Genomic DNA, 26,293 nt, shown 5'->3' with positions numbered 1-26,293 from the left:
GGCTAGGCATGGGGTGCCAGTGTCAGTAGTCTCCGACAGAGATTTTCGATTTACATCTAGATTTTGGAAGAAGTTCCACGAGGAACTGGGCACTCAGTTACATTTCAACACGGAGTACCAACCCCAGACAGATGGCCAGAGTGAGAGGATGATCAAGACACTTGATTATATGCTTCGGTCATGCGTGTTGGATTTTAGAGGGAGTTCGGATACATACCTCCCACTAGCAGAGTTTTCATATAACAATAGCTATCATGCTAGTATCGACCGACCACCGTTTGAGATGTTGTATGGTCGGAGGTGTAGGACCCCTGTTTGTTGGAGTGAGGTTGGACACCGAGTCATGGGGAGCACTGAGGTAGTGCTCAAGACTACCAAGTTGATTCAGCAGGTCCGCGACCGGCTACGAGTCGCACTGAGCCGTCAGAAAAGCTATGATGTCTGGCGTCGATCGGACCTTGAGTTCCAGGTGGGAGACTTCGTATTGCTGAAAGTATCACCGTGGAAGGGTGTCATTCGGTTCCGGAAGAGGTGCAAGTTAGGGCCCCGGTATATTGGTCCGTTCAGGATTTCGGCCCGGGTAGGCAAGGTGGCTTACCGTTTGGATCTACCAGACGAGCTCAGCCGGACACACAACACCTTCCATGTGTCTCAGCTTCGAAAGTGTGTTATAGACGAGGCCGCGATTATTTCCTTGGATGAAATTCTGGTGGATGAGAGCATGAACTACATTGAGAGGCCCGTTGTGATTTTGGATAGGAAGACGAAGGTCCATCGGAACAAGGAGGTGAAGTTGGTGAAGGTGCAATGGCAGCACCGAAGAGGCTCTGAATGGACATGGGAGCCGAAAGAGGAGATGCGAGATCACTACCCAGATTTGTTTCCTTCAGCGGACTTCGACGACGAAGTCTAGTTCAAGTGAGGGAGATTTGTAGCGCTTGTTCCAGGTATCATTTATTTTTTTTAAAGTTTTTTAGGGTTTTGCACTGGGACTCGATGAGTTGGGGAGCCAACTCGACGAGTAGAGATCGATATTGGACGCGGGAATCAGGGTCTACTCGACAAGTTGGAAGGCCCAACTCGACGAGTAGGCACAGTAAGGAAAACCCTAATTTCCTGGGTTTAGAACCCCTTTTAAAGAACTTAACCATTATGGCTGGCCTCCTTACCAGCCTCCTTACTCAGAGAAACCCTAGAACCGCCTCCCCCTCTTGTCCCTTTAAGTTTTGAGTGTTGTGGTGTGATTCTTGAAGGAAGCATTGAAGAGTGAAGTAGCAATCTTGGATGAATGATCTTGGATCCAGAAACTCTACATCAGGCGCTGCATTTTGAAGGTATAAAGCCATAACCTTGACATGTAGTGTATTAGATCTCGTCTTTTGGTAGTTTAGGGCTTGTTTTAAGACGTTAGGTTGGATGTTCCAAGATAAGAGGTTTCCAGAGGTTAGGCGTGTAGATCTGGCCTCTATAAGACCTCTAGAGGATTAAAGTTGCAGACTTTAATAGCCTCCATGTCCCATTCATGCATTATATCCACAAGGAAGGCTAATATGGACTTTAATAGCCTCCATGTCCCATTCATCCTTATATGTTTGTATGCATGGCTTATATGGTTTATGTAGCTTTTATAGCTAATATGGATTATGTGATTATGTAGATTGTGTGGGGTATACTCTGGGGAACTCACTAAGCATTAGCTTACAGTTTATTGATTTGTTTCAGCTACATCTGATCCTAAGGGCAAGGCAAGGCTTGATGGCGCGGCATGCACTTTTCGACATTTGATTTGATGGGACACTCTGATAATTGAGATAAAACGTTGATGTTATGGATTTTGAAAACAATTGTCATTGTTATTTCATATTTTACGGGATTGTTTTGGTTAATTAAAAATGAAAATTTTATTTGAAAATTTTGGTCTACATTAAATCGGAAAACAAAAATTATGAAAATCAATAAAAAAAAGCTGGGAAAGCGAAGGAAAGGGAAAGAACCAAATTCAGATGATCTTTTGTATTTTAAACTTCAAGGATTCGGGATGACTCCAAATATGCATCATATTTAAAGAGTATTTGAAAGAAAAATACATATAATTTTGGCATATGAATCTAGGATATCCTTTGAGGTGTCATCAACTTACCAACATGTAGAAATTTATATGAATAAAACATACCTTCAGTACATCCATGCATCTATAGAAGTTGCCTGTAAAACATTATGTGTTCGTATATATGGTGTTCGGTAGTTCGAGACTCTTGAATCATTAGATTTAACACAAATATATGTCATATTAAACACATTTGACTTTTAGAAATCAAAATAGATGATGAGAGTAGGTGAGGTGAAATCGTAAGTTGTAACCTTACACACATGCGATGCAAAAGCTTACATGGTTATGTGATTATTGATTATAACTTAAATGAAGTCGTTGGTGACTGAAGCAGGAGGTGACACAATGGTTATGACCAGTTATCTAGGGTTCGGAAGGAAAGAAAAATCAGCTTAGTGAGAGATGAGCAATGGTGCGATGGACAGTGACGTTAGGAATTCCGAAATGGAGAAGGGTGGGTGAAGGCTTTGGTGGTAATTGAAGGCGACCGTGAAAGCTGCAGATGGTGGTGGTAGTCGAAGCAACAACGGCGATGACGGAGCAGAAGGTAGTGGGTGGGCTTCTAGGGCTTCAATCTAACTTCAAATCAAAACCATCTCCAGATTGATTGAAGGAATTTAAGGTGACGACTTCAAGTTTGAAACTAACTAAAGCTCCTTAAATTATGGTATGAATCGGTCAAATACGATTGAATACTCCTGATTCTTATTTTGACTTTTTCATTTGACCGAATAGGATTTATTATTCTCTAATGCATAAAGTTGTTGTATATGATATTTTAAAGGTTGTACCTCTTAAAATTCGGCATTTGAGGCTAAATGCTTATTAAGGTATATATATATATATATATATATATATATATATATATATATATATATATATATATATATATATATATATATATATATATATATATATATATATATATATATATATCAATGAGCATAGGCGTATGTATGTTGATTATTGTTATATTACTTTTTCTTTTCCATTTAATATTATTAATTACTAATGATTAGTCATCTAATAGTTTATCAATTATGGAACTAATACTCACAAAATATGTTATTTGTCTTTAAAAGTTATATTTGGAATTTTAAATATTCTCTTCCTATTATAATAAAAGAATATGTTTATTTTTTTTTTGTCATGTGTCATCCTATTAGACGTCCTAATTAATGTCATGTCACTTGTCAATCAACTGATATTCCATTTTAAATTTCAAATTTTAAATTTCTACTTTAAATATATTAAATTAATAACATTAAAATAAAAATTAATACATATTATAAGGTGATATAATTTTACGTATTTATTTACATCAACGATTATAATTTGATATAACTAAAAAATATCTCTTAATTAATAATTTATTTAAAATAATTGATTAATAATTTTGAGTTTTTACTATTAAAAGTTTAATTAATTTTGTAAACAATGGTTCCTATGGTTTATAAACTAGTTTTAAATATAAAAAAATTAGTTGAATAACCAAATCGGCTACCTTTTTAATCTAAAAATTCATGTTAACAACACTTCGGTTGAAGAAAACGTTTCTTTCCTATCAAATCCGTAATTAATTGCTTCGAGAGGTAATTTGTTAAACATTGTTGAAATTTCAATGTACAAAATCTTTCTTTTGCCAATAAATACAACATATTGGCCTATTAAAATGCGCCGTACGTAGTTGATCTTTTTGAAGAAAATGTCTTAATTAGATATTTTTGTTATCTAACTACAAAATGAATGTATGTGTCATTGTCGTGGCCAGCTGTGTTAGCTGGACAAGTGAATCCTTTGCATGTGTTGTGGACGTGATTTTTTTGTTAGAATGTTTGTTCTATTCTTTACATGCATAGAGACAACACAAATGCATTTGTCATTTTCTTGCATGTTTCTCTTTAGCATAACGGTGATTTTTACTTTTGAATGACATGGTTTTATTTAAAAAAAAACCTAGTATTTTTTTGGAATTGCTGAGTTTTATAAAATGTAGTCGGAAAAGAAGAAAAACAATTGCAAATTTAAAGCTATGTTTCGTATATAAGAAATTCAATGACATTAACTTTATGTTTTTTCTGAACAAGCCAATTAAAATAATAGGAAACTATCCTTTCAAAAATACTATCCGAAAATCGCTTGCTTTGAAGATGAGTCCATTTCGGTACGTCCAAAAAACCAAATACTCTTTTGGAACACAACCTCCAACACTAACTTGTGCCAATGGATTGGACAGTTTAGACGATGGCTTAGAGCCTTTAAATCCAGTGCTCCTTTTTTATATATTTGTGTTATAATAGAAAAAAACATGATATATCACATATAGCGGATATGACGGATGAGGTGAAAAATGAAACCGAGGCGGCATTAATGTTAACTCTTTGGAGATTGATGGGCTTGCTAGCATCTTGAAGTGTGAGTCCGCTGCTCTCCCCTTCACTTATTTGGGCCTACCAGTTGGGGCCAATATGAAGCTAGCAAAACATTGGAGTCCGGTGATTGAGAAAGTAAAAAGGAAATTATCAAATTGGAAGGCGAAATGCCTTTCTTTTGGTGGAGGTCTCACTCTTGTTAACTCGGTGCTTAGTAGTCTTCCGCTTTACTACTTTTCTTTTTTTAGAGCTCCAAAGAAAGTGATTAATATTCTAGATAGTTTGAGAATGCGTTTTCTATAGGGGGTGGAGATGAAGCTAATAAAAAAATATATTAGGTTTCTTGGGATGTTGTTACGAAATCAAAAGAAAATGGGGGTCTAGGAGTGAGTTGTCTCGACTTGGCAAACTTGTCACTTCTTGCAAAGTGGTGGTGGAGGTTAAGAGTTGGGTATGATGATTTGTGGTGCTCTTGTGTCAAAGCCATTCATAATATTATGCTTATTGATGGCAAACCCTTGGCTAAAAAGTCTTTAAAAGGTGTTTGGCTTGATATCTCAAATTTAGATAAGGATTTTTGTGATAAAGGAATTGAGTTGAATACTCTTTTTCAGAAGGGTAATAGGTAAAGGGGATAAAACTCACTTTTAGAAGGATGTTTGGTGTGGTGACTTAAAGCTTAAGGAGATCTTTCCAAATCTTTATGCAATTAAAACTGTTAAAAATTGCTTAATTAGTGATAGAGTGGGTGTAGGGGCTGGAATGGATAAACATTTCTTTTGGGAATGGTCTAGACAAACAAGGAGAGGGCGTGAAATGAGGCAATTATCAGACTTGACTGATATGTTGAATAATTTTCAGTTTCATTTTTATAATGACAGGTGGACTTCGAGTTTTGATAGCAAAGGAGATTTCTCGATCAGATCTTTAAAACTTCTTATGGAGAATCATGTGATGGTAACTTCTTTCAAATGGGTTGGTTGGATCCCGCTGAAGATCAATTGTTTTGTCTGGAGAACGATAAAAAATAGGATTCCTTTGGTTCCTAACTTGATGAGGCGTGGTATAGCGGTATCGTCCAACTTATATACTTTCTGTCATGATTTTGATGAAGGGCCGGATCATGTTTTCTTTACCTGCAGTTATGTATCATTGTTGTGGAAGTGGCTTGTGGAGTGGTCTAGAATTCTTCCAGAACAACCCTTTTCATCTCTTGATTTGGAAAGGATGCTCAATCAGGTTAACAGTGAGAAAAAGACTCAAAATTTGAAGTTGTCATTAATCTATTGCACCATTTGGATGATTTGGAAAGCAAGAAACGCAAATGGTTTCAGGAATGAGAGGCGACCTTCAATGGCGATTGCTGATGTAACATCCAGGAATCAGGTATATCCATTTAATCCCTTTTCTTTTCTAAGTTGTCAAAACTAGCCCATGGAATGATTTGTAGCAAATGAGTACGCCGAGCGTACTGGAGGAGTACGATGCGCGTACTCATGAGCCTGCTCTTGACGCGGATGCTACCCAGTACACTGGGCGTACCATAGTGTACGCTGGGCGTACTGGGCTCAGTCATGAAACCCTAAATGAGACTTGTGCACTATAAAAAGAATGCTATGGCCTCCATCCCAGCCACCATTTCTAGTGAGTGAAACCCTAAAGGAGCTAAGCCTTCGTTTTAGAGCTTGTGTGTGTGTGTGTGTTTGAGCTTGATAAAGTGTTCTTGTGAGATTTTGAAGAGAAGAAGGGCCATTGTAGAAGCTAGAGTTGAAGTGCAAGCCTTGGATCTGAGCTTTTCAGAGGTTGGAGCATCATTTGGAGGTAAAAAGCTCAAAGCTTTCTTAACCTTTTTGGATTTGTGCATTATTGACCATTTTTAGGGTTTTTGTCCCAAAGATGGAGACTTTATGAGTAAATGGTCTCCATAAGCCTTGATCTGCCTTACTTTAGTATTAAATGTGTTGTAGATCTATAAAAATCCAATCTTGATCGTTAATATTGAGTCACGCATGAGATAAGAGCTTAATGAGGAAAGAGGATAAGAGTTGGAGTGATTGGTAACCTTTACAGCCATGCAAAGGCTTAAAAACTTCGACTTTATGGGTTAAGGGGCATTAGAAGGACTAGATCTGGAATATGAGCTTGTGTCTTAACCGTTTCAGATCAAAAACCAATAAGAGCATGAAATTGGGACTTACGTTGGGCGTAAATCCCAGTACGCGCCGCGTAGGGGGTCGAGTACCCCGATTCTGGATGGCCACGGAGTACGCCCCGCGTACAGAGCTGGTACATGCAGTGTAACTCCCTGCAGTTGACTTTCGTTGACTTTTAGGGTTTGGTCAACAATTGTACTTTTGGACCATTAGAGGGGTAAAATGGTCTTTTAGCCTTCTGAGAGAAAATAGGAAGGGTTTGGTCTAGCCTTGAGAGTCGTTATTGATTTGAGATAATTACTTTATGTAATTAGGCGGGAGCTAGGTCATTGTTCCGAGTTCAGGGATATTGAGCATGTAAGTCACTAGACATCATACGAGGTGAGTCTTCTCACTATACTTTACCTTGAGTGGTAGCTATGTATGATCGGGAGGTCCTATGTGCTTACATTGAGTATTATGTTATCCTGTTGTATGTGGTATGTTATGCATTATGTCTTTGTGATTTATGCTATGCGGAGTTTATAGACCGGACCGGAGGGTCCAACGATCCGTGAGGCTGGAAGGCTCACAACCAGACCGGACCGAAGGGTCCAACAAGCTAGACTGGACCGGAGGGTCCAACGAGCTATGGGACTGGAGGGTCCCGCTGAAACACATTGATCGGAGCGTCTTACAGAGTATAGCCTCGAGTGGCAAATTGTTGTATGTGGTATTTTGGGGAACTCACTAAGCTTCGTGCTTACCGTGTTATGTGTTATGTGTTTCAGGTTTCTCAGGATCGCGGGACGGCACCGGCTTGATTGTACACACCAGAGAAAGAGTTATGTTTTGAGGATCCTAGATTATTAATTAATCAAAAATGGAGTTGTGTTTTGTAAATTGAGCAAACGAGATTTATATACGATACGTTATAAAAAGTATGCGATTTTATAATGAAAAATTTGTTGAAAAATTTACGGTGTTACAAGTTGGTATCAGAGCCTTGGTTTGAGGGATTCGGATGCACCTTCGGGTAAATCTGGACTCAAACTGGGGATTTGAAAAAAAAATTCAAAGAAAGGATTTTTCTAAAACGAACGAGGGTTCTAAGGGAAAACGAGAAAGAGCAGTGTGTACAATCAGCCAGAGCCCGAACGGTGATTTCCCAAAATACCCTTGCTTTTGTATTATGAGATATTTATGAAGTATTATGCATGCTAGAGATAGGCTAGGTATTTCATATTTTAGGACTAGAGTGGCCTAATTTGTGATGCCTTAGCCTAGGAGTTGTTGTTATCTGTGATGTGTTTTTGGGTATGTGCTGAGTAAGAGTATCCAGCAGGAATCCTTTTTAGAGAGGGATTTGAGTAGAGGAGTAATCTAGGAGAGATACCTAGATGAGCATTTGTGGAACCTACTGAGAGGGTAGTTAGCTACCCGAGAGGGGTTGAGTTGCTGAGTCCGGTGATATCTTTTGAGTATGAGTAAAGCAAGTGGAGCTATCACCTAGAGTGGGTTTTGCGTGTTTATTCGATGCCCGAATGCTGCTTGCTTCGTGCTTTGTGGAACTCCCGATGATGGGAGTCAGCTACCAAGTGAATGTGAAGATATTCATGAGGTAGATGAATGGCACCATAAGGAGTTTCTCAGCAGCTGATGGCGGAGAAGTGTGAGAACCTAGGAAGAGCCTAGGAAGTGACCTTAGTCAGATGAGTACGCTGATAGAGTATAGCATTTCGCTGGGAAGTGGGCACGCGTGTCGGGATTGGTGATTGCGAAGGTTGAACAGCTACTTAGGGACTCTGGGATGGTCCGTGTAGAGAGTATGGGTAGATGTGACAGGTAGTATGGGTCCGTACTACTGAAAGCAGAGGACCCATACTCGATGCAGGGAGTATTCCGGAGGATCTAAGTAGCAGATCGAGAGGTGATGTCATGGTTCAAGTACCATGATTTGTATTAGATCGAGAGGTGATGTCATGGTTCGAGTACCATGATTTTTAGCAGATCGGGAGGTGATGTCATGGTTCGAGTACCATGATTTGTAGCAGATCGGGAGGTGATGTCATGGTTCGAGTACCATGATTTGTAGCAGATCGAGAGGTGATGTCATGGTTCGAGTACCATGATTCGTAGCAGAATGGGAGGTGATGTCATGGTTCGAGCACCATGATTTGTAGCAGATCGAGAGGTGATGTCATGGTTCGGGTACCATGATTTGTAGCAGATCGAGAGGTGATGTCATGGTTCGAGTACCATGATTTGAGGCGGATTGAGAAGAGAGAACATGGTTCAAGTACCATGATTCGTAGCAGATTAAGAGGAGATAACATGGTTCGGGTACCATGATTCATAGCAGATCGAGAGGTGGTCACATGGTTTGAGTACCAGGACACGTGGCAGTTAGTGCTTCTGGTTTTACCGGTTATTCTGTGGTGATTTTCTAGACTGAGATCAGATTTGGAAGAGTATGAGGCCAGAGGGCCATGATGAACGAGTTTTGGTGGAGCATCCCTTGAAAGGGAAATCAAGTTAGCTCCGAGGGATTGTTGGTGAGATGCCAGTTGGAGTCGCAAGACTCAGGGATGAGTAGGGATGGTGCGTTATGGGAGAATACGGTCTGGGCTGAGCGACCGGACGATAGTGAAGATGTCATTTTCTGTGACCTGAGTGGTGCTATTTATGTTCCTGTGGGAAACAGGAGAGGTATTGAGATTTTCGGTTTCCGAGGTTGGGGGTGAGCCCTGTGGGGTAGCTTTGGTTACGATCTTTCATCAGAGTATCTGGGCAGTACGTCTGCCGCGAGGTAAGGATATAGCATGAGCAGGTTGTCAGTGGGGACTGAGATGGTCAAGGACCAGGATACACCCTATTTGAGCATAGTAGGGCAAGTGTTAGCTGCAGCAACGGACGATCAAGAGGAGTATATCGGAGCGGTGGCTCTTATTGTCTATGATGGGTATCGAGGGTGGAAATGAGGTCTCTGCTCTTACGATAATTCACGTGATGGGACGTTGGTTAAGGAGTCGAGGATGAGGAGTATGTTAGTTCATTATTTTCAGACTGAGAGTCAGGGTTACTACTGGACAGTTGAGATGCCCGGTAGTGAGATGGTACGAGATTCTGAATGACTAGAGGCAGTCATGATGAGAAGTTTCTGAGGATTTCATCTGAGATTCGGGGTATTTGGAGTTGCTTGATCTCCATCGGGGAGATCATCGAGCATTGCGTATCACCTTCCAAGAATAGGTGCGATGTTACTGGTAAAAACAGTCTGTGGGATAGATTGTTGGTGAACCAATTGGTGATGGTTCGAACCCTGAGTGGGGGAGAACCGGGTACCTTTTGAGGATATCAGAGATTTGTTCAAGAGCGGTTAGAGAACTGGATATAGAGACCTGCGGTGCGGATTCCTGAGACCAGGGTTATTGGTGGTCAAGGCGAGGTGTAGAGCGAGATAGTGCATGTGGTACGTGTTTGAGAAAGGATGGGTGTCTCCACGGCAAGTGGCCGTTGGTCGGAGGCCTTGTGGTGGTTAGGAATCCTTCAAGGTTATAATTGTGAATTCGAGATGGTTGGTTTGTAAGGTTAGTTCGGCGGTTGAGAATTTCTGGTTCAAGGTATGGGCTCTTATATGCAGTGTGGGAAGGGAAGAAGTTGATTGGGCAACCAACTTCAGGGTCGTTATGAGTATTCTTGCATGAGTTTTGAGCAATAGAGGAGGAAGTTTCAGATTGTCGTCTACGTGTTCTGAGTCGCTGACGACTCCTCCGTGTTTCAATTGAGAGTTGGAATATTTCGGAGTTACGAGTGGTGCGATAGGAAGATCAGTTGCGAGACTTTGAAAGGATGCGTTGCGGTATCAGGGTATGATACCGTATACAGGAGATCGGTGGGTGAGGAAAGACTTCGTGAGGTTCGGTGATGGTGTACCGAGGTATCCGAGCATGATGCCCTGATTATCGGGTTATTTTGAGACTTGAATTACGAGATAGTAAGTGGAGTATCAAGTATCTATGGTTCCGGTGGGAGCACTTCGGCTAATTGATGTTAAGTAAGATTATTCGAGAATGTGGACTGCAGTAGGGAAAGGTGTTTTGGCGGATGTCGCCAGAAATAGCAACGCATTTTGGGTAGGTGTGTACACCTATCGATGGTTGGTCCGCAGGGCATGAGTTAATGATCGGAGTGTGGCGTCGACTTGAGGATGAGATTGTGAAGTGGTAAGAGCAGGTGGGGTAAGACTGCGGGGAGCTGCAGTCTCAATGAGTTAGTGAAAAAGGGGTGTGGTGATGCTACGGGGAGCCGTAGTACTCACTATTAAGTGAGAGGTTGTGGTGATGCTACGGGGAGCCGTAGTCCTCACCAGTCAGTGAGAGAGGGTGTTGTGATACTGCGGGGAGCCGTAGTACTCACTAGTCAGTGAGAAGGTGTTCTGATACTGCGGGGAGCCGTAGTACTCACTAGTCGGTGAGAGGGTGTTGTGGTGCTGTGAGGAATCACGTTATTCGTTAGTCAGAGCATGACTCAGGAGAATTCTTAGGCTTGAGTAGCCTTACTGCATTGAGTAGGCTTGAGTAGCCTTATTACATTGAGTATCCGAGAGCCTGGTGGCCAGGTCAGGATAGAGACGGAGGTCTCCATAATGGTCGAGAATCATTATATCCTGAGTAGGGCTGTGGAGACCGTAATGGGAAGGGATCGGAGAAGAGATGTACGAGTGGGTTGCGAGTCATGAGTCATGAGTTGGGTGCTTTATTGGGACGAATGGTTCCAATTTCGCGTCGGGCCAGACTCTCGGGTTGAGTTTGATTCTAGTGGTGTATCGAGTAAATGGATTGAGATTCCGGATCTAGAGAAGGATTTCTTTTGAAGGGGTATTGTTTTCATCTGGTGTCTTGGAGCTGGGTGGGTCGGTTCGTTGGTGTAGGAAAGACCGCGAGACGCATGAGACTAATGGGTAGTTGTCGACAGAGGTCGAGGGTGAGACGATTTTAGTTGGGATTATAGAAATCGCTTGGGGTAAAGCGAGCTTCGTGTCTGGTGTGTGACAATGGGTCGAGATAGTTGTTATGAGTAGGAAGTCAGTGAGACGCTTTGGGGCATATGATTTGAGATGTCAGAGGACACTTCTGAGCGAGCTTCATTATTTTCTTGTGTCTGAGGACAGGGTGTTGAGGGTTCAATGTTCGGACGGATTCTGACATCAGTCCAGTGGATGGGTCTCTGGTAGCATGTGACCCTTTTCGTCTATGGAAGTGTGTTTGGGATCGTTTGGTATGTCTGGCATAGGTGATCGGTAGCCGATTGTTGGTCTTATCTTGTGAGAATCAGAGGGGCAGTGAGTTATCAGGGCCCGTTATGCGAGGGGCAAATAATGTGATGATATCTTGAATGGACGGTCTGGCGGCGGACCAGACCACTAAAGTTCCAGTTTTGGAAAGTCAGAAGGGGTGTCTTAGCGGCAGAAGGGTCGGTTTTGTTCCGAATTTAAGGGTTCCTGTTTGGGTTCAGGTATCCTTGGAGTAAGATATCGTTTTGGTGTGAGATCCTTTCAGTGGTGCTTTTCGGGAGTTTGGTTTCTATCTATGTGGTTGAGGAGCAATTTCGAGGACGAAATCTAATTCAAGTGGGGGAGAATTGTAACATCCAGGAATCAGGTATATCCATTTAATCCCTCTTCTTTTCCAAGTTGTCAAAACTAGCCCATGGAATGATTTGTAGCAAATGAGTACGTCGGGCGTACTGAGGAGTACGCTACGCGTACTCATGAGCCTGCTCTTGACGCGGATGCTACCCAGTACGCTGGGCGTACCATAGTGTACGATGGGCGTACTGGGCTCAGTCATGAAACCCTAAATGAGACTTGTGCACTATAAAAAGAATGTTATAGCCTCCATCCCAGCCACCATTTCCAGTGAGTGAAACCCTAAAGGAGCTAAGCCTTCGTTTTAGAGCTTGTGTGTGTGTTTGAGCTTGATAAAGTGTTCTTGTGAGATTTTGAAGAGAAGAAGGGCCATTGTAGAAGCTAGAGTTGAAGTGCAAGCCTTGGATCTGAGCTTTTCAGAGGTTGGAGCATCATTTGGAGGTAAAAAGCTCAAAGCTTTCTTAACCTTTTTGGATTTGTGCATTATTGACCATTTTTAGGGTTTTTGTCCCAAAGATGGAGACTTTATGAGTAAATGGTCTCCATAAGCCTTGATCTGCCCTATTTCAGTATTAAATGCTTTGTAGATCTATAAAAATCCAATCTTGATCGTTAATATTGAGTCACGCATGAGATAAGAACTTAATGAGGAAAGAGGATAAGAGTTGGAGTGATTGGTAACCTTTACAACCATGCAAAGGCTTAAAGGCTTCGACTTTATGGGTTAAAGGGAATTAGAAGGACTAGATCTGGAATATGAGCTTGTGTCTTAACCGTTTCAGACCAAAAACCATTAAGAGCATGAAACTGGGACTTACGCTGGGCGTAAATGTGACAACCCGGAATTTTCATTCGTACAAACTCTAAAGTCAAGCACTTCAATTAAAAGTCAATTACATTTCTGCTAATTTTTAGCCGGTTTAAAGTCCGTTTGAGTAGTTTTATTTATTATTCATGAATCGAACGGATAAAAGGAAGTGATTTCTAGAATATCGGGATAGCAATGGATCAACCAACACCTTAGTTAGGTGTTCACGGCCAAACAAAGGGAGTTTGGGCCGTGAACTCTATCATGGCCGTGAAATCATGCCTTAGGTATGAGTTTACTCCCCAAATCCCTCATTTCTCACTTCCACCCTCAAGAACACTCCCTATTCTCTCTCAAGTAGCATCCCGTTCTTCACCCGATCTTCCGAAAACGTAAGTGTTTCTCGACTTGATTTGTTGTTATAACCTAACATCTAGTTGTTATACATCATTTCATCCATTCATTATTGCTTTTCAAGTAGATCTTCAAGTGTTCTTCAAAACACCAAGAACACACACTAGTGTTCTTGGACCCTAAACACCCAATCAAGCTTCTATCTTGTAAGTACACTTGCCCTAGCTTCTTGTGTGCTTAGAATGAACTTTTTTACACTTAGAAAACATCAAGAAACACATGATCAATGGAGTTTACGGCCAAGGGATGTTCTTGGGCCGTAAACTCTTCTAAATGGGGTTAAATGAACCCTAGTCCCTTCCTAAGCCTTGGATGCTAGTCTTGATCCTTCCTTGGAGTGTTTAGGACCTTAAACAACAAAGAAAACATGTCCCCATAAGAGTTTACGGCCGTAAACACATAAGGAAATGGTCCTTAGGTCGTAAACTCTATAAAGAGGTGTTATTGTGCCCCTAAAGCTTCCTAAGACTTGGACTTGATCAATGGATGTTTCTTTATGACTTATAAGACCTCAAAACACCCCATGGCACTTAGTACCATGAGTTTACGGCCGTAAACTCATGAAGGAAGGGTCCTTTGGCCGTAAACTCATGTTAAGGTCAATTCTTGGACCTTAAACTCACCTAGCCTCTTGTTTAGCCTTGGAACACTTAACCACTTAAGATATCATACCTTTAAGCCTCAAATGGAGACCCATTAGAGAGTTTACGGCCAGGAGTAAACTCCCCTGGGCCGTAAACTCCAGTAAGTATGGTCCATAGACCATAAACTCAATAGCAATGCCTTACACTCCTTTGTTGCAACCCAATAGCCTCCTAACACTTTGACCAAAGTGTTTTCCACACATTAGGGTGTTTGTACTTGTCTAATTAGTGTTATAATCACTAATTGTATATATACATATGTCTTTATATGTTACTAGGATCGTTGTGTGTGTTTAAGTCTTCACTTGACACCAAGCACTTGTCCGACACTTCCATCCGATCCACTCACTGCAGGTGAGTTCATACTCCTTTAATTAACCTTTTAAATGTTTTTAAATGCTTTATGGGGGGGGGGGAATACAAGTTGAATCATGATAGTTATCATATATATCACATGTGATTAATAACTATCAAACTATGGATTTACTACACTTTTAGCTGTTTTACCAAGTAAACTACTTCAAAATGATTTCTCAAACATTTTTACATGTTAAACTCTTTATCAAACTTGATTTATTTACTAAATCTTTCCTTTCAAATTCTGTTACAATTGTGTTTCAAACAAAGGATTTCATATACTTTTAAACTGTTTATATCAAACAAACTGCTTTAAATTGTTCCTCAAAATGTTTTGCAAAACTTCTTTTATACTTTTATATTGTCAAATGCATGCCTATATATGTATAGTTATATAAGCAATGTTTAAAGGATTTAGGACGGCTAGCTCTCTTTAATTCCTTTTCCTTGTTTGGATGTGGCCTTAGGGTATCGGTTATTCGTCCGAATATCGTCTAACTATTAGTTATATATCATGTATACATATATAGACATAAAAGTTCCATCAGTCAGTTCAGTACCTTTGGGTAGCAAAGGCATACTTTCGGTTATACATGTACATTACTAGTAACTATAATAGGTATAGTTAGGAGATATTACTTGCTATTCCTAGTACAAGGAATCACACAAGAGTCAGTTCATTCATGAGTCTATACAAATATACTAAATACTATATGAAGAGATACTATTACATGGATACTTTTACGTAGATACTATTACATAGATACTATATGATGAGATACTATTACATATTACATGAGTAGATACTATTATATATGTTCGGGACTTACCATTCCACACCCAAGGTTGTTAGCTACAGTAGGGAAAATGCACATCGACGGGTGTCTACGGTTGTACTGTTCGGCGAGTTTCCACGCCGTGAATATCCTAGTACAAAAGGGTACAATTTCAGTTATTATATTATTTTCCTTATTACCCTTACTGTGTGTCACATTCACATAATCGATGAGGTAGATTAGATTTGAATAATAATAGTTGTACAAGGAAAAACCTTCACTTATGTAGAGGTTCAAACTTTCAAAACAGTCGGGTCTTGGTAGAAGACTACTTTCAAAACAGTCGGGTCTTGGTAGAAGACTACTTTCAAAACAGTCGAGTCTTGGTAGAAGACTACTTTTTATACTAGTAGGAAATATGGGATTTTCTAGGGTTTCACACTTATACAAAAATGTTTCATTAAACTTTTACGAGTCTTTCATAACAACTTTACAAATCAATGACATTAAAATACTTATGAATTCACCAGCTTTATTGTTGATACTCGCTTTCAAAATAACTTGTATTCTCAGGTCACAAATAGACAGGTACGACGACCAGGTTTTGTGAAGACGGAGCAGTCAAGACTCGTCTTTTATTTTGAGTATTCATTATGTTGTTTTATACTATGAAAGAACACACTTGTAAGTAAAATTATACTATTAATGCAATGGATGATGTTGTTGCTTGTTTACTACTTTACATTGTTGTGATACATTACATGACGTCCTCCACCCCAGAACGTTTCTGCCGTTCTCGGTTTTGGGGTGTGACAGATTGGTATCAGAGCTTTGTTTATAGTGAATTGAGTATATCAACCCATAAAAGATATACGGTCTATAAATACATTGGGATTAAAATACTCTGGCCAAGAGTTTATACTTTTAAATAATAAAATATTTAACTAAGTATACATGTCTGCATTCATACTAAAATCAGTGTCACAATGACAAGAACAAAAGAATTACGATTGTTGAATATCACAAGTAAGCTCGGGGATGTATGGTCAGTCCTGGGAGTGGCATAGCCTGATCAACTATGTTGGTCCGAGGAGTGATTAGCACATGCCCAAGAATGGTTGTGATATGGCAACAAGTCTAAGAACTTACCAACACTACCACAATGAAATACCATAGGGGTATTTGGTGTTATTATAATTACTTATATGAGAATTAAAGATCTTTATTAGTATACCAATAGTTGTTTAGTGGATATACTAAGGTTATATGTACTAGGATGTCATAGACTTAGAATCTGTGATCTTTGCTTTACTTCCTGTTCCTTGTTTGGTTGTGGATTTAGAATTAGGGTCACCTATTCGAAGGTCTATTCTATTTTGAGCACATATAACTGGTATGCACTAAACAAGTATTGGAGTAACTGATAAAGATCATCTTATAATTATCTAGTTAGTACGTCTATTAAATACTTCTTATACCTCTTTTCTCGCGTAGATATTATGGCTGGATTTAATCCCCACGACGACCCGTACCTTCCGAACGAAGGCAATGCTGGATGGTTTGAAGCAGAACCAGAAAACGATCACCCAATCCCTATGGATGGCCACCAAGCTGAAGGCTTTGCTGATGGTTCTGACTCCAAACCAGAAGTGGAGAACCTACCCCCGATGGCTCTTGTTCCAAATCCTAACCCTCGTCCGGCTTTTCAAGGCCCGACGCCTCCGTGGGTGGAAAGCTTGGAAACATGGAGCCAAGGGCAGGATCAGCCCATGCCATTTAATGGAGACCGAAGCTTTTATGACATAAGCGAAGGAGGCTCAGCAGACAGAATTCTGCCAATCCTGATCCGTAGAGTTGCCCGAAACGAAATTCAGGGCAGGACGACTCTCCATCGTATCGCAGAAGTTGATGCCAATGCAAGAATGCATACCATCCGCACCAATCGCCTTGAACACACTCATGAGATATCTAAGAGAGACCACGAGACCCTGCTACAAGCACTAGCTGAAACACGAGCCAGTCATAGAGCTCCGAGTACGCCAGAGGGTGTACGAAAGACACATGCTGGAAATGGAATGTCAACTGGCTGAACTAAGGGTTCACTAGAGGGATGACCGTCACCAGTAGTAGATGCCTTACTTTCTTTCCCTGTTAAAAGGAATCGTTTTCCTGTCTATGTCCTATGTGGCATTTTTCTATGAAACTATCTTGTACTGTAGGTACTTTTCGTTAGGCCTTTATGCGGCCAAGACCTTTCTACTCCGGATATGATGTAAGACCTTCTACAAGGTCAATTTTTCCCAAACTTATTACATCATAAATATCAATGATATTGAAAGTCAGCTAACTTCTGTGTCACTCGTTGTTCAATTACTTTCATCATACTTTCATTGGAGTCTATCTGAAACACTCTCTAGTCAAGTTATTGGACTATAGTAATTTAACTCCGGGATCATTTCCAATTCTTGTCGAAGGTTGGATAGCAAACGTCTTGTAACCATTCTATGAACTTACTCCTACCCTGTACTATGACTACATCATAGGGATGTAGGTCAAACCCTCAAGAACATACTTCTACTCTTTTCATGAACGATCGAAATACATCTAGGTTCAACCATAATCGCTCACGAACTCATTTTCTTTTCATGTAACAGAATCATGTCGCCAAAGAAAAGTAAACAACCCATCAACCAAACACCAACTCTTCAGATTGATGCAGCTACCTTTCAAGCTGCAGTCTCAGCTGCCGTGACAGCTGTCATGACTCACCTAAACGCTAACAATGCAAATGTTAGCGGGATGGTTATCAATAATTCCAATCAATGTAACAACCAAGTACATCCGCGAGTATCAAACTACCACGACACTCCGAATCTCAAACCCAAGAGTAATAAACGAAAATTCCGGAATAGATTTAAAGGCAAATCACCCCAAGGGACGAACAAGAGACAACAACCTGTGGCAGCCTTCACGGCCACAACGTTTGTAACTCCTACTACCATCCCTACTAGTATCCTGGTTATTCCTAACCCAACCAAACAGTATGTTGGAAACCTACCGAAGTGAAATAAGTGCAGCTTCCATCATCTAGGTAGTTGTCGTTTGTTGCACTGCAATAACTGCAACAAAGACGGACACACTACCCGCTTCTGCAGGACAAGGATCCAACACCTTACTTCAACCACCAATGTCGAAATTTCTCGGATATGGCATCTATATGGCGTAATAGGACATTTCAAAAGGGACTGCCCAATAGAGAGGGGTGACGGGGGAACAAGATGAATTTGACCCCAGAACAACAAAAGACAGCTAAGGACCCTACTATAGTATAGGAACGCTTCCAATCGGCAGTATTTTGTATGCTTTCAAACTGTTTAAAACTAGTGCAACTCGAGTCGTATCTTTTGCAAGATCCCGTCAGTAAAGGGATCCTCGTGCTGCGTATACTTGTCTTTTGTAGTATACCTTGTTCGCAGCAGTAGTCTTGTAGTTAATCTAAAGTACTGTAACTCTGTTAAAAGTTGCACTTTCGTGTTTGTCTGTAACGCCTTTATGGTCAAATCTAGTGCCTTTATTTCCGAGTGATTCCGATATTATCATACAACTTGAGTCAATTCGATCCGCACAATACCAGTTTCGTGCGCACATCTCTTTCTCGAAATCGCCTTTCTAGCGAAGCCGTCATTCCAGAACTCAGAAGTACTCATGCATAGAGTGCCTCATGTTTCGTAACTTTCCGAAGAAACCTCAGAAAACCTCCCCGGAGTACCTCTCGTACAGTACGTCAAGTTCAATACAAGGACCCTTACGGTTGATCTATCTCTGAAGAATGTATACGCAAGGGTAGTATATAATCAAGGTTCTACAGGTTTAGAATTGATGATTCTGCTTTAACTTCTTTTCCTTGTTTGGATGTGAGCTTAAAGGAGAATCATTTATTCGACTACCTTTTCAATCTTAATTATATACGACTCGTATACACGAGACTGTGATTGATGAACCACGTATGACTTCTAATATGAACTTCAGGATGAAGACTACTCAAGACTACGAGTGATCGTGCCGTCATGCGAATAAACTTAGAATCCAGTCGAATGATACTCCTGTAACCAAATCACCCTATAGTCTAACACCTACAGAGATGCAAGAACCGTCCGGGTAACTTAACGAACTACTCAGCAATGGAATTGAAAGACCAAACTCCCCACCCTGGAGAGTTCCGGTCTTGTCCTTCAAGAAGAAAGACAAATTGTTTCGTAGGTCCATCGACTAACGGAGACCTCGACAAGATTCCCATTAGAAATCCTTACCCTCTGCCTCGCATAGGTGAGTTGGTTGACCAACCGCAAGGAACGAATTACCTTTCAGAAATGGACCTGAGATCCGAATATCACCAGTTTCGAGTGTTAGTGAAGGATGTCCCGAGGATAATCTTCCAAACTCGATGCGGACGCTATGAGTCCGTAGTGATACCCCTCGGATAAGGCCAATGCTCCCGTAGTATTCATGAACTTAATGAATAGGGTATGTCATCCTTACTTGGAACAGTTCATCATCTTCCTTATAAATGACCTACTTAGCTTCTCACATAGTAAGAAAGAGCATAGAAGCATCCACGACTCAGCCTACCCCGCGAACTCAGTAACGTACATTCTACCTTCCACGTCTCGAACTTGCAAAAGTATCTATCCGACGAGACTCTTGTAATCCCACTCGACGAGATCGAGTTCCACAAGAGCCTCACCTTCGTGGAAGAACCGTAGTGACTAGGGACCGAGAGGTCAAGCGGACGAAGCAACGCCGCAACCCATTAGTGAAGGTTCGCTGGGATGCCAAGCGAGGACCTGAATTCACTTGGGAGCGCGAGGATTCAATCGAATAGGAAGTATCCCCATCTCTTTGCTTGATTATTCATACCTACTTCCTTACCTAAACTCTAATTTCTGGACGAAATTCCCTCTAACGGGGGGATGATGTGACAACCCGGAATTTTCATTCGTACAAACTCTAAAGTCAAGCACTTCAATTAAAAGTCAATTACATTTCTGCTAATTTTTAGCCGGTTTAAAGTCCGTTTGAGTAGTTTTATTTATTATTCATGAATCGAACGGATAAAAGGAAGTGATTTCTAGAATATCGGGATAGCAATGGATCAACCAACACCTTAGTTAGGTGTTCACGGCCAAACAAAGGGAGTTTGGGCCGTGAACTCTATCATGGTCGTGAACTCATGCCTTAGGCATGAGTTTACTCCCCAAATCCCTCATTTCTCACTTCCACCCTCAAGAACACTCCCTATTCTCTCTCAAGTAGCATCCCGTTCTTCACCCGATCTTCCGAAAACGTAAGTGTTTCTCGACTTGATTTGTTGTTATAACCTAACATCTAGTTGTTATACATCATTTCATCCATTCATTATTGCTTTTCAAGTAGATCTTCAAGTGTTCTTCAAAACACCAAGAACACACACTAGTGTTCTTGGACCCTAAACACCCAATCAAGCTTCTATCTTGTAAGTACACTTGCCCTAGCTTCTTGTGTGCTTAGAATGAACTTTTTTACACTTAGAAAACATCAAGAAACACATGATCAATGGAGTTTACGGCCAAGGGATGTTCTTGGGCCGTAAACTCTTCTAAATGGGGTTAAATGAACCCTAGTCCCTTCCTAAGCCTTGGATGCTAGTCTTGATCCTTCCTTGGAGTGTTTAGGACCTTAAACAACAAAGAAAACATGTCCCCATAAGAGTTTACGGCCGTAAACACATAAGGAAATGGTCCTTAGGTCGTAAACTCTATAAAGAGGTGTTATTGTGCCCCTAAAGCTTCCTAAGACTTGGACTTGATCAATGGATGTTTCTTTATGACTTATAAGACCTCAAAACACCCCATGGCACTTAGTACCATGAGTTTACGGCCGTAAACTCATGAAGGAAGGGTCCTTTGGCCGTAAACTCATGTTAAGGTCAATTCTTGGACCTTAAACTCACCTAGCCTCTTGTTTAGCCTTGGAACACTTAACCACTTAAGATATCATACCTTTAAGCCTCAAATGGAGACCCATTAGAGAGTTTACGGCCAGGAGTAAACTCCCCTGGGCCGTAAACTCCAGTAAGTATGGTCCATAGACCATAAACTCAATAGCAATGCCTTACACTCCTTTGTTGCAACCCAATAGCCTCCTAACACTTTGACCAAAGTGTTTTCCACACATTAGGGTGTTTGTACTTGTCTAATTAGTGTTATAATCACTAATTGTATATATACATATGTCTTTATATGTTACTAGGATTGTTGTGTGTGTTTAAGTCTTCACTTGACACCAAGCACTTGTCCGACACTTCCATCCGATCCACTCACTGCAGGTGAGTTCATACTCCTTTAATTAACCTTTTAAATGTTTTTAAATGCTTTATGGGGGGGGGGGAATACAAGTTGAATCATGATAGTTATCATATCAATCACATGTGATTAATAACCATCACACTATGGATTTACTACACTTTTAGCTGTTTTACCAAGTAAACTACTTCAAAATGATTTCTCAAACATTTTTACATGTTAAACTCTTTATCAAACTTGATTTATTTACTAAATCTTTCCTTTCAAATTCTGTTACAATTGTGTTTCAAACAAAGGATTTCTTATACTTTTAAACTGTTTATATCAAACAAACTGCTTTAAATTGTTCCTCAAAATGTTTTACAAAACTTCTTTTATACTTTTATATTGTCAAATGCATGCCTATATATGTATAGTTATATAAGCAATGTTTAAAGGATTTAGGACGGCTAGCTCTCTTTAATTCCTTTTCCTTGTTTGGATGTGGCCTTAGGGTATCGGTTATTCGTCCGAATGTCGTCTAACTATTAGTTATATATCATGTATACATATATAGACATAAAAGTTCCATCAGTCAGTTCAGTACCTTTGGGTAGCAAAGGCATACTTTCGGTTATACACGTACATTACTAGTAACTATAATAGGTATAGTTAGGAGATATTACTTGATATTCCTAGTACAAGGAATCACACAAGAGTCAGTTCATTCATGAGTCTATACAAATATACTAAATACTATATGAAGAGATACTATTACATGGATACTTTTACGTAGATACTATTACATAGATACTATATGATGAGATACTATTACATATTACATGAGTAGATACTATTATATATGTTCGGGACTTACCATTCCACACCCAAGGCTGTTAGCTACAGTAGGAAAAATGCACATCGACGGGTGTCTACGGTTGTACTGTTCGGCGAGTTTCCACGCCGTGAATATCCTAGTACAAAAGGATACAATTTCAGTTATTATATTATTTTCCTTATTACCCTTACCGTGTGTCACATTCACATAATCGATGAGGTAGATTAGATTTGAATAATAATAGTTGTACAAGGAAAAACCTTCACTTATGTAGAGGTTCAAACTTTCAAAACAGTCGGGTCTTGGTAGAAGACTACTTTCAAAACAGTCGGGTCTTGGTAGAAGACTACTTTCAAAACAGTCGGGTCTTGGTAGAATACTACTTTCAAAACAGTCGAGTCTTGGTAGAAGACTACTTTTTATACTAGTAGGAAATATGGGATTTTCTAGGGTTTCATACTTATACAAAAATGTTTCATTAAACTTTTACGAGTCTTTCATAACAGCTTTACAAATCAATGACATTTAAATACTTATGAATTCACCAGTTTTATTGCTGATAGTCGCTTTCAAAATAACTTGTATTCTCAGGTCACAAATAGACAGGTACGACGACCAGGTTTTGTGAAGACGGAGCAGTCAAGACTCGTCTTTTATTTTGAGTATTCATTATGTTGTTTTATACTATGAAAGAACACACTTGTAAGTAAAATTATACTATTAATGCAATGGATGATGTTGTTGCTTGTTTACTACTTTACATTGTTGTGATACATTACATGATGTCCTCCACCCCAGAACGTTTCCGCCGTTCTCGGTTTTGGGGTGTGACAGTAAATCCCAATACGCGCCGCGTAGGGGGTCGAGTACCCCGATTCTGGATGGCCACGGAGTACGCCCCGCGTACAGAGTTGGTACACGCAGCGTAACTCCCTGCAGTTGACTTTCGTTTACTTTTAGGGTTTAGTCAACAATTTTACTTTTGGACCATTAGAGGGGTAAAATGGTCTTTTAGCCTTCTGAGAGAAAATAGGAAGAGTTTGGTCTAGCCTTGAGAGTCGTTATTGATTTGAGATAATTACTTTATGTAATTAGGCGGGAGCTAGGTCATTGTTCCGATTTCAGGGATATTGAGCACGTGAGTCACTAGACATCATACGAGGTGAGTCTTCTCACTATACTTTACCTTGAGTGGTAGCTATGTATGATCGGGAGGTCCTATGTGCTTACATTGAGTATTATGTTATCCTGTTGTATGTGTTATGTTATGCATTATGTCTTTGTGATTTATGCTATGCGGAGTTTATAGACCGGACCGGAGGGTCCAACGATCCGTGAGGCCGGAAGGGTCACAACCAGACCGGACCGAAGGGTCCAACGAGCTAGACCGGACCGGAGGGTCCAACGAGCTACGGGACTGGAGGGTCCCGCTGAAACACATTGATCGGAGGGTCTTACAGAGTATAGCCTCGAGTGGCGAATTGTTGTATGTGGTATTTTGGGGAACTCACTAAGCTTCGTGCTTACCGTGTTATGTGTTATGTGTTTCAAGTTTCTCAGGATCGCGGGACGGCACCGGCTTGATTGTACACACCAGAGAAAGAGTTATGTTTTGAGTATCCTAGATTATTAATTAATCAAAAATGGAGCTGTGTTTTGTAAATTGAGCAAACGAGATTTATATACGATACGTTATAAAAAGTACGCGATTTTATAATGAAAAATTTGTTGAAAAATTTACGGTGTTACAGGTGATGATATTAGCATGTTTACGTTTAATTGGATTAAGAATATATCTAAATTTAATGCTCTTAACTGGCATATGTGGTGTAATTCTCCTTTATCTTGTTTTTCATGAACTTTGTCTTGAGCGCATTGCTTAAGCTTTTGTTTTTCTTTTAATGAAATATTTGTTTTTAAAAAAAAAGGTGAAAAATGACATAAAATAAATTTAAACAAAATCATCGGAGAAGACTAATGTTCGTGTGATTTTTTTGAAAGATCATCGTCAAGGCCGGTCTTAAGAACTCAAATAGATTCAAATGTCCGAGACAAGAAAAGAAACGTCTTTATGGCTATTATAATTTTTTTAGTTATATATATATATATATATATATATATATATATATATATATATATATATATATATATATATATGCAAAAGTTGAACAATGAACCGTTTTAAACTATAGAACCAGGGAATCATTATTTTTTCAAGTTTTAGATCTTATTAAACAATGTGAATCTACACTATAAATCATTAATTTTGTATAAATTCACTGACAGTGTGAATTTTCACAGATTTTATAGGGTGAATCTGCAGAGATTCACAATGTGAATCTGATCCGATCAATTTTTTTTATCAAATTTGATATTAATGGATGGAGGATACAAAGTTATGAATATCTATATTTTTAGTTTGTTTTTTTATGAAAAATTTGCGAAAAAAAATTGTTCTTTATATATGAGAATCTAATTTTTTATATTCCGTGTACAGCCTGAGACTGTGAGAGTGCCTATCCTTCGCCTAATTTTTGGTTTTCATTTTTAATTTTCTTTTTAGGATTTAGGAACATCACAACTGTTTGGGAGACGTTGCTTCACCGTTGCCAATCTTCCCCTTGGACCACCGCTTTCCTCTTGGTTTTAGAATACACATCCACCGGTACATTCTCTCCCCCATTTCACTCTTTCTCTCATCCTGTCATCCCCCAATTGTTACTACCGGTAAGCATCCACCCTGAAATTGAAGGTTAAAACATAGGCAATTTTAATGACGGCGACAACCGATGCGCTTCCCTTCATCTCTTTTTCTTCATACTCCCGGTTATTTGATGTTTATGATTTGATAATTTTCTTGATAATTGTTGCTCTTTACAATTTTTCACACGCTAGGGTTTTTATCATCGGAGTGCAGTTATCAAAACAGTTTCACGGAACTGTAATTGTTGTCGATTCCACAAAACGAAACCCACTACTTAATTCACAAATTATGAAGACCATCCAGTCCCATCATCAACTGAAAAAAATTTCTTCTTGAAGGCAGAAGGCGTCATTCAATTTGAAAAAACCTATATTAATTCCAGTTACAGGAAACAAGGTAATTTACTCTTCTCCGTCTTTATGTTTATGTTTATTAAGAAATAATGTGTATCACTCTCTTTCTTCCATCTTCCTCCTCCTTTGAACTAATTGTATTATTACCCGTCTCACTAATCCCAATATATTTGTTGTTTCCAATCCACCAGTAAACGTTTACTAAAAATTTACCCCTTCTTATGCTTCTATAATAATGTTTGCTTACTAATTCTTTAATTAGATTCCATTGAAGAAAGAAAGCGGGCGGATGGCAATGCCCCCTTTCTAAAGTCAAGAAGCTGGTGGGATACTTTCTTACATGAATATACTATACCTCAGATGTAAGTGTATGTATTTGTGCTAAGAACCTGGGAGTTTTTTCATTACCTAATCGTAAGTGTGTTGGTAATGATGGAATTGGCGAAGGAATGGAGTAGTCTATTCCACTTAATTGAGAAAAAAAATTGTATATTTTAACTAATGGAATGGAATGGAATGGACAGTTCTTGAAGGAATGTAATTTGGTCAATTTTGTTAATTTTATTGCATAGTCTCGGGGTACTTTGTTTTTTCATCCCTTGATGAAATGAAATGATAAATTAAAATATTATCTTTTTTTTTAATGAATGATGCTCAAGAGGTACCTACGAAATCTCCAATTATTTTAAATTCTCATAAAATTACAAATACAATTATACCTAACATTATCAAAATTTAAGATATCGCTAAACATCTTACCTTACTTTTTAGAAAAACCCAAATTACCCTCCATAGTACATGCTTAGTATGATTAT

At 39.6% G+C, this 26,293-nt stretch overlaps 1 long non-coding RNA gene across 1 annotated transcript; it reads left to right on the top strand.

Annotated features, from left to right (window-relative positions):
* The first annotated feature begins 24,923 nt into the window (after positions 1-24,923).
* LOC145123875 (uncharacterized) lies at positions 24,924-26,037 on the top strand. The gene is made up of 2 exons (XR_013715384.1): positions 24,924-25,521; positions 25,741-26,037. It is a non-coding gene; the product is annotated as an uncharacterized LOC145123875 (long non-coding RNA).
* Positions 26,038-26,293: the final 256 nt, after the last annotated feature.

The sequence above is a fragment of the Lactuca virosa genome, chromosome 7, assembly GCF_052849685.1.
Source record: "Lactuca virosa cultivar CGN04683 chromosome 7, Lactuca_virosa_CGN04683_v6, whole genome shotgun sequence".
In the NCBI taxonomy this organism is placed as follows: Eukaryota; Viridiplantae; Streptophyta; class Magnoliopsida; order Asterales; family Asteraceae; genus Lactuca; species Lactuca virosa.
The sequence above is the reverse complement of the archived record's forward strand: the minus strand, read 5'-3'. Positions and strand labels throughout refer to the sequence as shown.